Raw genomic sequence first — 14,671 nt, forward strand, 5'->3', positions numbered from 1 at the left:
AAATGGGATTCATATGATTGAATCCCTTTAAACAAATTGTTTTCTATTACAGCTGCCAATTCTGGTCACTCAAGGAAATGCATGTAGTCATCTGCACTTTGGACAGTAGATATCTACAACAATGCATCTTTCTTGTCTTTAATAAGAGCTATATAATTTTAAGGGACTATACAACCAGATAAATAACAGAAAGATATTTATTATCCAACACATATCACGCCAAATGCATTCACAACATGAATTATACATTGACGTCTATGTACATATCCCATGTCCATGGCTTGACCATAGACTGTGTATCACATGACCATGGATCCAAGTAAATAAAGAATGACAGCAAGCAAAGATCTAGAAATCAGGAATCTATACAGAAAGTATATTAGAAAATTGTACAAGTTATCATTATATAAACAATACTAACTAGTTGTTGAAACTGGACAACCCCTTTAAGATGGGTTTTCGTGACTGCTATGGGGGCCAATTTACAGCTTCTGAACAGGAGTCACATCTCTGAGTTCAGTCGTATAATGTAAACAGTAACCATAATTCACAATTGTTCACCCAACTTTGTGTGTACAGTGTTGGCCAAAAGTATTGGCACTCCTGCAATTCTGTCAGATAATACTCGGTTTCTTCCAGAAAATGATTACAAGCACAAACTCTTTGGTAATATCTTCATTTATTTTGCTTGCAATGAAAAAACACAAAAGAGAATGAAAAAAAGTCAAATCATTGGTTATTTTACACAAAACTCCAAAAATGGGCCGAACAAAAGTATTCGCCCCCTCAGCCTAATACTTGGTAGCACAACCTTTAGACACAATAACTGCGCACAACCGCTTCCGGTAACCATCAATGCAGTGGCGTAACTACCGCCATAGCAGCAGATGCAGCTGCCACAGGGCCCGGGACATTAGGGGGCCCGGTGACAGCTACCCCTGTGTATTAGGAGGAGGAGACAGTGTCCTGATGGCTGTGTATTAGGAGTAGAGGTTTGTGTCCTGATATCTGAGTATTAGGAGGAGGGGACAGTGTCCTGATATCTGTGTATTAGGAGGAGGGGACAGTGTCCTGATATCTGTGTATTAGGAGGAGCGGTCAGTGTCCTGATGGCTGTGTATTAGGAGGAGAGGACAGTGTCCTGATATCTGTGTATTAGGAGGAGGGGACAGTGTCCTGATATCTGTGTATTAGGAGGAGAGGACAGTGTCCTGATGGCTGTGTATTAGGAGGAGAGGACAGTGTCCTGATATCTGTGTAATAGGAAGATAGGACAGTGTCCTGATATCTGTGTATTAGGAGGAGGGGGAGGTGAATGTCAGTAGATGGATCAGTACTCTACACATTTTTGTATTCAGACTTGTCTGTGATTGCTGTTACTAATGACTGTCTAATAGTAGTCAGGGGGCGCTCTGTGTATTGTATTGTATTGAACTGAAGGGGAGAGGGGATGTGAGATGCAGGATAGAGAGTGCGTGTGTGTGTGTGTGTGGTGTGGAGCAATTGAGGAGCAACAGTAACCTAGGGGCAGAGATGGAGGGGAGGACATGAAAATGGAGGTAGAGATGAGGGGTGCATGAAACTGGGGGCAGATGGAGGGAGGGCATGAAATGTCATGTAACATCCGTGCGTTATTAAAGTTGGCCAACACCAACAAAGACTGCAGCGGAGCCGGAGACAGGTAAGTAACTTTTTTTTTTTATGTCTGTATCTCCCCTCAGTCTCCGATTATTATACTCTGGGGTCTGAAAATACCCCAGAGTATAATAATTGTTCGTGGGTGTTCATTATGGGGCATAATCCCATGTGCAGGGGCCACAATGGGGTATAATACTATGTGCAGGGGCCACTATGGGACATAATAGAGTGTGCAGGAATGCGGCGTGGGGGGGGGGGGTCGCATTCCTAGTTACGCCACTACATCAATGAGTTTCTTACAAGGCTCTGCTGGAATTTTAGACCATTCTTCTTTGGCAAACTGCTCCAGGTCCCCCCTGAGATGTGAAGGGGGCCTTCTCCAAACTGCCATCAAGAGATCTCTCCCCCACAGGTGTTCTATGGGATTCAGGGCTGGACTCATTGCTGCCACTTTACAAGTCTCCAGGGCTTTCTCTCACCACCATTTTCTAGTGCTGACCTGAAGTGTGTTTTGGGTCATAGTCCTAGTGGAAGACCCCTGACCTCTGAGGGAGACCCAGCTTTCTCACACTGGGCCCTACATTATGCTGCACAATGTGTTGGTAGTCTTCAGACTTCATAATGCCATGCACACGGTCAAGCAGTCCAGTGCCAGAGGCAGCAAAGCAACCCAAAACATCAGGGACCTCCGCCGTGTTTGACTGTAGGGACCGTGTTCTTTTCTTTGAAGGCCTCTTTTTTTTTGCTGTAAACTCTATGTTGAGGCCTTTTCCTACTTTTGTCTCATCTGATCAGAGAACATTCTTCCAAACGTTTTTGGCTTTCTCAGGTAAGTTTTGGCAAACTCCAGCCTGGCTTTTTTATGTCTCTGGGTAAGAAGTGGGGTCTTCCTGGGTCTCCTACCATACAGTCCCTTTTCATTCAGACGCTGACGGATAGTACGGGGTGACACTGTTGTACCCTCGGACTGCAGGGTAGCTTGAACTTGTTTGGATGTTAGTCGAGGTTCTTTATCCACCATCCGCACAATCTTGCGTTGAAATCTCTCGTCAATTTTTCTTTTCCGTCCACATCTAGGGAGGTTAGCCACAGTGTCATGGGCTTTACACTTCTTGATGACACTGCGCACGGTAGACACAGGAACATTCAGGTCTTTGGAGATGGACTTGTAGCCTTGAGATTGCTCATGCTTCCTCACAATTTTGCTTCTCAAGTCCTCAGACAGTTCTTTGGTCTTCTTTCTTTTCTCCATGCTCAATGTGGTACACACAAGGACACAGGACAGAGGTTGAGGTCGAGTCAACTTTAATCCATTTCAACTGGCTGCTTTTGTGATTTAGTTATTGCCACCACCTGTTAGGTGCCTCAGGAAAGTAACAGGTGATGTTAATTACACAAATTAGAGAAGCATCACATGATTTTTCAAACAGTGCCAATACTTTTGTCCACCCCCTTTTTTATGTTTGCTGTGGAATTATATTCAATTTGGCTTTTTGACAATTCTTTTTGTGGTTTTCCATTGAAGACAAAATAAATGAAGATAATAATACCAAAGAATTTGTGATTGCAATCATTTTCTGGAAGAAACAGAGTATTATCTGACAGAATTGCAGGGGTACCAATACTTTTGGCCAACACTGTATATGGCATCTGATGATCTATATGTGACCTCCATATCAGGGCTGTATACTGAGTCCTGTGAGGATATATGGCTGCCTTCAATCACTTTATACATGCTGCCTATAAAATGTCCGCCCTTACCTCATGTAGCTATTTCATTTGCCATCTGCTTTTACCTAAAATGGTGGACGGTATAAGACTGTGTAGATTACTTGGGGCCTTATCTAGATGTTTTTGCACAGTCTTCTAGCAGAATCTATTATATCTAGATCATATTTATAGCTCTGAAAGGTGTTCATGGAGGGCTCAGCACATGGCGGGGATGTGGGTGGTCTGGGTGCACCTTGCTCTGTAGGATACACAGATTTGTATAGTTTATATCCATGTGTATATGGTGATATACTGACCGCCATGTTGTAGTCTGACCTCCACCACATGGTTCCGGCCTAACTCCTGACAGTAACCTTGAGGAAATAATAGAAACAAAATGGCAGTGTGCAAAAAAATCCAAAAAATGTTCTGCATTTGGTATTTCCAGTGTTGTATGAGTGACTGAGAACAGGAAAGTACTTGTGTTCACGGCAGCTTTATGCAGTTGTCTGTCATGTCGTTCTTTCGTCCTTTGTCGTTTCGTACATCTGCTATTGTGTGAAGTTTTCTTACATGTTTGATGGTCTTAAGTCAATTCTAAGAGTATTGAGTGCGGTGTGTTCTCCTAACCCGCGCCATGGGACAAAGAGACATTTTATAGATAAAGCCTGGTGTTCAGTCTTCTGTGAATCTCTACCCCCTCGCCCTTCTCGGCTTCAAAACAACTTTAAAGTGAAGTCAATGTAAAAGTGACCTCGCCGGCTTTTCTTATAAACGTTTCTTCCGTGTGACATCCCCAGGTAAAGCAGCTTCTCACTATGACATCACCAGGTCCATGTGACATCCCCAGGTAAAGCAGCTTCTCGCTATGACATCACCAGGTCTCTCCAGATAATGGAGCATCGGCTCCTTGAAGAAAATCTCACCATCTCTCCCCACACAAAACATTTACCTGTCTCTAGATGAATTTGTCCCTCATTGGGACATCAACACTCACTCAAGAAAACCCATCTTGCTGTGACATCACCTGCATTGCCCAGATAAATATGGCCCTGTTTTTGACATGACTTTTGGATATGGGATGTCCCTCACTCCTTCCTAAAACCACCCAAACTACAGTAAGTATTGACTTTGGAATAAATGCACAAAACACTTTATTTTGGGTGTCAAAATGGCCACAGCTTTATTAAACTCACAGAAGTAAAATAATGACAGAAGGAGGACTCATTGGACCCATACCTTTATAGGAATAACTTTACCCCTTGGTGACTATCCCTACTAAATGTGCATATGCAAGTAAATAACCACAGTAAACTAAAGTGTGGTATAAGTGGGGTAGGCCACAGCTTTATTTAGAAAAAACCAATAACGAATAAACGGGTAAACCGTCCATGCCCCACTTCCGGTTTTCCTTCTCATCTTCTCCTGAACGCTCCGCTGCGATCCAGCGAGCATGTAGGCTAATACCACTTCAGACTTGGGCATGGACCCCCCGCCACCCAAACAGGCAGTGTACCGCCCACCCTCTACACCTGCCTGTTGGCCCCCCCACCCAAAAGAACCAAAGCCCGTTCCAAGCCATCTTGTAACCCTGAAAGGAAAATATCAGACCCGATGGGACCGAGGTGCACCCCGTCCTTCATCAACAGCCTCTCATTATTACCCTCTAACTCCACATGCCGAACAGCAACCCCCCCCAAGGATCGAACAAACTTGGAGACCCTAATGTTCAAAACCCGCCGCGCCCTATCAATTGCGGCAACATCACGCGCCCCTCTCCAGCAAAGGCGTTGCACGACCTCCGACCAGACGAGGACCACGCGATCGAAAAAATCATAAACGCGGCGGAGGTCTTCTTTTATCATAGTAATAAGTTCGGCCAATTTTACATGGCCTAAGTCATTACCTCCGGCGTGCACAACAACTACCGCAGGACCAGCTGTCACACGACCCGCAGCCACTATCTCCGGTAGCACTTGCCTCCACTGCAATCCCCGTCGACCCCGCCAACGAACATCAACTCCAGTCAGCCCAAAGTGGAGACCGCCAGGCCGAACTGCAGCTCTCTTCTCCGCCCAAAACAAAAAAGAGTGGCCGATGAGCCACACCATTACCGGGCCATTATCTGCAAAGAGAGGAAAGAGAAAAAACGGATAGCATGCACAAAAAAGGGGACGGAAAGGCCCAAATCAGCACCCCATCACGCTCAGCGGACGCCGAGGCTCAGGGAGTCATCAGGTCAGGCCGAATGTAGGACCGGAAGCAGTCGGACCTCCAGCGCCCCAAGCGCTTCACAGCCTCGTCGCCCAAACCGCAAGCATCGGCCGTTGTAGCGGCACCGATACGGAACGAATGGGTGCCAAAGTCCCGAGGCTCCAGCCCTACAGCAACTATACAGGCACGAAAAACCGACAAAAACTGGAAACGAGTAAGCGGAGCACCAGCCTCATGCAACAAAAAGGCTTCCCCTTGGGGGCGCCGAGACATGTAATCACTCACCAACAACACGGGGCAAAACTCCGATCCCGTGCGCCCAATCGTGATCCATGTTCCCCGCCCGAAAACATCCGTTTTCGAGCGACGAAGACAGATCCTAATCTCTGCTTCAGAAGCCACAACATCACCCGCCCCCAAACCCCCGGGCCTAGACTTACTGGAACTGACCAGTTCCCCAATACGGAGGGCCGCAAAAAAGGCTAAAGCGAAAGCGGCCCGCAACAACACCACTTCGTACCCATCCCGACACACTACCTCTAGAACCCCAAACAAACGACGTAACAAACTAAAAGAAACCGGTCTGCGCCGATCCCCCCCACGCTTCTCCTTCCGCCAACCCTTCAAAACTTGTCTAACAGCAAAATGCTTTGTAACATCAACTCTACCAAAAAGCTTGAGCATAAACGCCACCCCAGCCAATTTTTTAACTACAGCGCAGTAAGACAGCCCCTGATCTCTCAACTTGACTAAAAATTCCAAAGATACATCTAGCAGCTTCGGAGCGTCCGCGGGTACAGAACCGCCAGACACAGACAACCAAAGGACCCAAGCACTGTAGTGACTCCTCCAAGTAGTCGCAGATACCGAATCTCGAATAAGCTCTAGCAGTTGTTCCCTACCAGGCTCCACAAGGAATCGGGGCAGAACCAACCCTCCGGTCTCGCCGACGGATGCAGGGCACGGAAGACCTGAAAACGTGAGCGAGACAAGGCATCAGCAATCTCATTCCGCACCCCAGGCACATGGCGCGCTTTAAACCAAATATTACGCTGTAAACAAAGCAAAACTAAATGCCGAAGCAGCGCCAGCACCGGAGGTGAGGAGGAAGACTGACTATTAATGACCTGCACTACAGAAAGGTTATCACACCAGAACACTATCCTACGATTGGCCATCCTATCTCCCCAAAGCTCTGCCGCGGCCACAATCGGGAAAAATTCCAATAAAGCCAAGTTCTTAACCAGGCCCGTCTCGAACCACAGTAGCGGCCAAGACCCCCTGCACCACTCATCCCCGAAAACGGCCGCGAAACCGTCACCACCAGCCGCATCCGTAAATAAAGAAAGCTCGGCATTGGCAACCTCAGCCTGCTGACAAACCGCCCGACCATTGAACTGAGAGAGAAAAGCGCACCAAACACGCAGATCCTCTTTTAAAGGACGCGTAATGCGAATAAAATGGTCGGGCTGCAGCACGCCCTTTGTGGCCAGCGACAGCCGGCGACAAAAGGCGCGCCCCATGGGCAGAACCCGGCAAGCGAATGTCAAGAGGCCGAGGAGACACTGCATCTGGTGTAACGTGACCTTTTTAGCCAAAAGGAAATCCCCGACCATGCCGAGGAGACGGTCGAGCTTATCCGGCGGAAGCCTGAAAACCATCTCGGCTGAATCGATCTCTATACCGAGAAACGACAGCCGTGTAGATGGGCCCTCCGTCTTCTCAGCCGAAAGGGGGAACCCCAAGCCGGGACATCAGAGACCGAAAGGTAGCCAATAAATAAGCACAAACTGGTGAATCCCCTGGACCAACAAACAAGAAATCGTCGAGATAGTGCAAAACCGACGGGATGCCCGATTCATAGCGCAAAGACCACTCCAAGAAGGAGCTAAATAACTCAAAATAGTAGCAGGAAATGGAACATCCCATAGGCAGGCACATGTCGACGAAAAAACTATCCCTAATCCTACAGCCTAACAAATGGAAAACAGTCGGGGTGCACCGGCAGCAAACGAAACGCCGACTCAATGTCGGATTTTGCCAACAGAGCACCCCGACCAGCCTTACCAACCAGAAAAACGGCCCTGTCGAAGGAGGTGTACGACACCGCCGCATCCTCCTTCGAAATGCCGTCATTAACCGACGACCCGGGAGGGTAAGAGAGGTGATGTATGAGTCGAAAACTTGCCAGCCTCCTTTTTGGGCACTAAACCCAACGGAGAAACTCTCAAATTCGACAACGGGGGATCGGCAAAAGGACCGGCCATCCGGCCCAACATCACCTCTTTCATTACCTTCTCCCAAGCCATCTCCTCGTTCTCCCTGACCGACTTCAGATTAGGTGAAAGAAACATAACCGAAGAAGAAGCATGGGGAATATAGAAACCACTAGAGAAACCCTCAAGAAGCAGGCTTGCTTCCCGCCTCCTGGGGTAGAGGGCGAGCCACTGCTCCAGCAGCCGCACGTTCACTGGTGTTCTCTGCGCTGCCGGCAGCACCCAGCTTTCCGCCCTGCCTGTTGCGTCGGAAGCAGCGCAAAGCCGAGTGCGACCCACCACAGATTGAACACTCGTGCTTGAATCGACAGGCAGAGTGGAAACGGCAGTGGCCCTCATTGTAGAGCCAACACGTGCCACTCTGCCGCTGTGCCGCCGCTGCGGGCTGCTGCCCCGCACCGGCGGCACCGGAGGGAAATGGCCGCTGGGGACGCTGGGAAAGGATCAACTGTATCCAAACGTCGGTGGCCTTAGAGGCCCAACCGACGGAGGGGGTAAGCGCCAGGCGGCGACGATACTCCTCGTCGTACCGCCACCAGGCCGAACCCCCGTGCAACTTATACGCACTATACACCGTGTCCAGGTAAACAAAGAGCTCCGGGCCCTTTGACGGAGAAGTCTGGCAAATAATGTAAGCCATAGTGGCGAAAGCCTGCAGCCAGTTGCCGAAGGTCTTGGCCACTTTCTGCTTACGCTCAGAACCCTTCTCAAAAGTTCGCTCCTTGTCGACGGCAATATGGTCTGCCGACAGCAAGGACCAAATGTCTATAAATTCCCCTTTCCCTATCTTGTCTCTAAGCTCCGCCGGGACATGAGTCCCTAACGGAGCAACCCCACAGAACATGGTGTCTCGGAGCATGCAATTGGAAACCAACTCTACGGCCGGTGAGGGAGCAACCCCCCCGGGTGCAGTAGCGGAAACCACGTCCTGTCTAGCTTGCGATCCCTCCGAGACTGCAAGTAACTGCCTAAGGAAAGAAGAGAGGTCCTGACCGGGAGCTAGTGTAGGTGCAGTGTGAGGTGCCCAGGCACGGGCGTACTCACCGGGTTGCGGCCCTGTAGGGACCGGAAGAGGAGCAGCCGGCACCGGAGCGGTCGGTAGAGGCTGTGATTCTTGACGACTAGGACCGGATGCAGAAGACGTAGCCCTCTCCGGACGAGCCTCGGCTGGAGATCCCCGACGACTCCCTCTGCGTGATGAAGAATGTCGCGACCGGTCCCGCAGCCTTCGGTCTGAGCGGCTATAGCTCCGACGTGACCTGGAGGACGAACGACTGCTCGGGGTGCGACGTCCAGTATGGCTTGTGCGACTGCGATAGCTCCTCCTGCTGCCGTGCCTTCCAGAAGAATCCAGGTGACGCCCACTGCCACGGCGGTACCTGTCGTCCTCTGATGAGGAGGACTCAGAAAAAGGAGACACGTTAGAATGATGACGCGAAAACCGGCGGCCCCCTTCCCTGACCCTGGTATCGCGCGGAACGCCGCCACGCGAAGCGCTAGCCGAAGCAACCCGGCGGACCCCTCTGGCCCCCCCACCCCCCGAAGAAAAATCCCCCAAAGGGGCGGAACGCGCCGACCCACCCATGCGCACGGCCGCAAAATCAGCGGAGCCCGTACCCATGACAACACCCGAAGCCACGCCCCCGACGGCACTATGCCCGAGGCCACGCCCCCGACGTCACTATGCCCGAGGCCACGCCCCCCGACACCACTATGCCCGAGGCCACGCCCCCCGACGTCACTATGCCCGAGGCACCCGCACGCACTCGGTCCCCAATGCAGAGCCCTGCAGGGGGCTGAGGTTTCTCACCGCCTCCAGGAAAAGCTGCTGCTGCCGCGCTGCAGACCAGGCCTTCGGGGGTTAAGTCTTGTTCAGCTCCGGCAAGCACGGAGCTAGGCCCCGCCCCTTCCGCCCCTTCATTTCCGGCCGTCCCACCAGCTCTGGAGGGGGAAGACCCGCCCCGAGGCACGTCATCGAAGAGGAGAGGAGAGGCTCCTCCCCCCCCCCCCCCCCCGAGACCGCAGCAGCCCCAGCACAGGACCTCGTGGCGGCGGCCATGTTGGGCCTATGCGAGCCGGCCGCCACGGGAGCAAGGGACCCCCCCGCACCCCCACTGGACCGCTGCGCGACCCCGCCGGACTGCTCACCTGTCCCGACGCAGTCAGAAGCCGCCGGTCCTCCGCGAGCCCGAGACTCCTTACGCTGCTTGGCAGCGCCGGCACCTCCACGCTGTGGCGGGCTGGGGCTCAACCGCGCCGGCGGGCGAGATACCCGCTGCGGTCTGCCTGAACTCCTGGAAGAGGAGCCGCCGACACCGGAGTCGCAGGATTGCTGCAGGATGCTGAGCAGCCAGCCAGGGCCCTGGCTGGCCACCCTCTCCTGAATCAAACGCTCCAAAGAGTCTGCCATCTGCAGGTACTGTTCCTCTCACCAAAACGTCCGTGGTAGAAGGTGAGTACCCGCCTACGTGCTCTCTTTTTTATGGACTAAGACCAAAACGTCACCAATATTTACCAAATATCTTTAATAATCTAGCCAATGAGTCCACAGCCCTTTCCTTACACAGTCTAGGGCTATCTATCAGGTGAAGTGCTAGACCATTGGGATTCACGAATACTGTGAGATCCCCAGCTGTCTGACATACAGCACCCGGCCAGACAGCAATAAATAAATAAAGGGGGCGGCACGCTCCAGCTTGCAATTCTAGCAGAGCCAGTACACTTTAAGGGCACCAACGACCCTGTGCTTAACCACTGTGCCCGCCTCTGGATGACGTTACTATTACGACATCCTTCAGGCTGGCCATTTCTAAAGCTCAGCCTGTCACCACCATGAGGTTTAACCTCCTCTATTAGTTAAAATAAGTCTACAATAACTTGCCTGCAACTTCCACCTGACTCCTCAACCGCCACAGAAGAGGCCATTTGACACCTTAAATGGACTCGACCGCCACCAAACTGATTAGGAATGCTCTAGCCTCTAGAAACCTTATATACCACAAGTCTCCATACCATCTTCCCTACAGTACAATACAAGCTATGAATGTGGCTAAAAAATGCAGTTAGAAACTACTAAAAAGAAATAGGACTACAATACTGAAATTTCCATAAACCAGTATACACGGGGAATACCGCCATACCACAAAAATGTAATTGCCAACCATTTCTGCACATAAGTATATACTTCCCCCTTATGAGGTGTGAGGTCCCACTTATGGTGGCAACTATATACATATGATATAGATGTATATACCACGTACAAAATAACACCTCTGCAAGGAACTGCCACTAAAACTAGAACTGTCGATTTAGCTCCATTGGCAACCCTATACACTGCCGGGAAAGACATAGAGAGTATAAAGAAGGGTAGAGAAAATTACTTGCTGTGCGTCAGCTTCACCAGATACTACAGCAACTCCAGGGGACTTACTGTATTGAAATAACTCACCATCGTTGTTTGATGGGTGCCAAGCACATCAACAATAAAACAAGCCATTAAATGATGCTTAGCATGATGAGAATAAGCCCATGATCAGCTCGAGATACAGAAGTCTGTGAAGGCAGCGTGAGACCCTTTCCCGTCATCTCTCATTCATTGTCAGAGTACTTGATGACCTTTACCCTTAGCCGCATGCACCGACCCAAGGGCACCCAAACCGAAATTCGAGGCTGAAATTCTCTTCTTTGCTGGACATGAGCCAGCACCATCCTGATGCTGCCCGTTCCGCAAGGAGGGGGGTTGCAGGCCTATATAGCTCCTGCTCGCAGAGCATGTGGTCATCATAGTAAGCAGTGCTGGGTTCCATTCGCTAACTGGCTGCGATAGACACTGTACTGCAACAACGGCGGTATCAAACTGTTGGCAACCTTAAGAGAATATAAGTTGGTCAATATAAGCGGTCAAATACCTTCACTAAGATAAGTACAAATCAACAGAAAGGGTCCTTGAAGCTATAGATTGTTATCAAAAACATGCCCCCTTTTTTTTTTTTTTTTTTTTTTTTAATAAATATTTTTCTCTCACTCTCCAGCCGCAACCAGCACCAGCTTGGAGGGCTCAATTTAGTGCACAGGCATGTGAAAACTGATAGCCATGACCCTAGGGACGTACCCTAACAGGGTCTTCTTAAAATTAATTGGTTTGCCATAACCAGGGGTCCATACCTTTGATGGTTACCCCTCCACACCAGGGGGCCATACTTCCGATGGCTACCCCTCCACACCCAGGGGGCCATACCTCCGATGGTTACCCCTCCACACCCAGGGGGCCATACCTCCGATGGTTACCCCTCCACACCCAGGGGGCCATACCTCCGATGGTTACCCCTCCACACCAGGGGGCCATATCTCCGATGGTCACCTCTCCACACCAGGGGGCCATACCTCTAATGGTCATCCCTGCACTGGGCTACACCCGAGGTGGTTGCCCATTATTGGCCAAATTATAAGTAACTTCAAGGACCCAGTAAAAAAAAAAAAAAAAAAATCATTTAATGTCAATGGTGCAAATTATATTGCACAACAATAGCTATAGTTTAGGATTATATTTAAGAAAATAAATTAATAAATAACTATATTACATTCTGTTAAACACGCGTGATCAAGCTTGTTAGTGTGTCGCAAACAACCTGTTACACAGTGGCTTGGAAGCACTTGTGTGTGTCTCAGTCCTAAGCCACCAGGCCCTTTAGGGTTACATAATAAGGCAAGGCCAGTGATAGTAACAAAGTAAAACACCGGTCTAAAAATTGGAGATCCAGACACACATGGTCATCTCTTCTACCTGTACTAGATCACTCAGCTAGTTAGACATGTATGTACAGTATTGTACTTATGTTGGGACTATGCATGCAAATCCCTTTACATATATATTCATACAGCACCATGAAATTAAAGGCTCTAAAAGAAATATAACTTATAAGACCTTAACTTAAAAGAAAGAATAACTTAAGTCTCACCCCACTGTTTAAGCAATAATATTAAGTAATACCAGCTCCAGAATAATTCTGACCCATGTAGGTAATACGGAAAAACTTAGCAGCTGTCAGTGGGTACATTATACTGTTATAGGACACCACGGAGAAATAACCCATCACATAGTATACGACATGGGACCGGCTGCATTATATGATGTAACATATAATAATGGTAATCTATATACTTATTTGGATACAGACTGTAAATGCTCCTAAATGAAGGGCTACACGGGAAGACTAAGAAATACAATAATCCGATGCATTATTTGTCTGATATCCATTGTCTAAATGTGTTGGGCCCTAATACGGAGGTCATAAATAGAGCATTAGATGCCATATAAGGAGGAGGAAATAATAACACAAGCACTTAACTATTCCGGATACAAACCCCTTCCTGTTGAGGGGGAGGTCCTTGGAGCTACAAAAGTCTGGCTGCCAATCTGTTCCACCACACCAAATTACCCCCAGCCGCAAGCACTGGCCCAGGAGCACCATAACACCCAGAATAGCAGATACCACATATAATAACCCACTCCCCTGGACACCACCCAGCAGGAGCCCATAGACCAGCTAGACCAAGGTAAATTAATATTAGGGGAAACTAACCACCATGTTTCCCCACCTCCGAAAATTTCAACCAACTCCAAGGACCCCCTCACCCCCCCAATTAAAATTAACCTTTATACAGTACCTTCTATAGGAAGGGTTAATAGTAACACAAGCACTAAACTTCTCTGAATACAAACCCCTTCTCATGAGGGGGAGGTTCTTGGAGCTACAAAGTTCTGGCCGCCAATTTGTTCCACCACCAATTTACCCCCAGCCGCAAGCACTGGCTCAGGGGCACCATAACACACAGAATGGCAGTTTTCCATATATAATAACCCACTCCCCGGGACACCACCCAGCAGGAGCCCAAAGACCAGTCAGACCAAGAGAAATAATCCCAGGGGAAACCAACCACCATGTTTCCCCACCGCTTACAATTTCAAACAACTCCAAGAACCCCTCACCAACGGTATAGCCTGTATACACAGTATGACCTGTATACAGCCCTGAGAAATTACATAAAAATGATTAACTTTAACTTATCCCCAGCATGATAAGTATTAGCACAGAAATGGAGGATATACAGTACAGGGATTACAGTGCAGCCTCCATTACCCTCACCACACTGTACCAGGCTGTCCCTCTCTCACCACAGTGACCTCTCAGCTCCACCATAGAGAGCCCCTCAGTCCCCTGGACTTATGTACAATCTGCATTAATTGACTGTATATATCTTGAGGTAATACTGAAGTATACATTATATATCAGCAGTGTGTGACATGAGGGGACACTGTGACTATATATAACCTGAGGTAATACTGCAGTATATATGATATATCTGCCATTAGAGATGAGCGAACAGTGTTCTATCGAACACATGTTCGATCGGATATCAGGGTGTTCGCCATGTTCGAATCGAACACCGCGTGGTAAAGTGCGCCAAAATTCGATTCCCCTCCCACCTTCCCTGGCGCCTTTTTTGCACCAATAACAGCGCAGGGGAGGTGGGACAGGAACTACGACACTGGGGGCATTGAAAAAAATTGGAAAAAGTCATTGGCTGCCGAAATCAGGTGACCTTCATTTTAGACGAATAGTGGATTTCAAATCCGGGTCATATGAGAATGTGAACTTTGTGACTATGAGACAGGGATAGCTGTACAGGCAGGGATAGCTAGGGATAACCTTTATTTAGGGGGGAATGTTATTAAAAATAACTTTTTGGGGCTCTATCGGGTGTGTAATTGTGATTTTTGTGAGATAAACTTTTTCCCATAGGGATGCATTGGCCAGCGCTGATTGGCCGAA

The 14,671-nt window shown here is 49.0% G+C and overlaps 1 protein-coding gene across 1 annotated transcript in view; it reads right to left on the reverse strand.

The window, feature by feature from the left end:
- The window catches only part of LOC142198579 (uncharacterized), a 302,293-nt gene that overhangs the window by 215,801 nt on the left and 71,821 nt on the right, over nucleotides 1-14,671 (reverse strand). The gene's annotated exons all lie outside the window — the stretch shown is intronic.

The sequence above is a fragment of the Leptodactylus fuscus genome, chromosome 3, assembly GCF_031893055.1.
Source record: "Leptodactylus fuscus isolate aLepFus1 chromosome 3, aLepFus1.hap2, whole genome shotgun sequence".
Lineage (NCBI taxonomy): Eukaryota > Metazoa > Chordata > Amphibia > Anura > Leptodactylidae > Leptodactylus > Leptodactylus fuscus.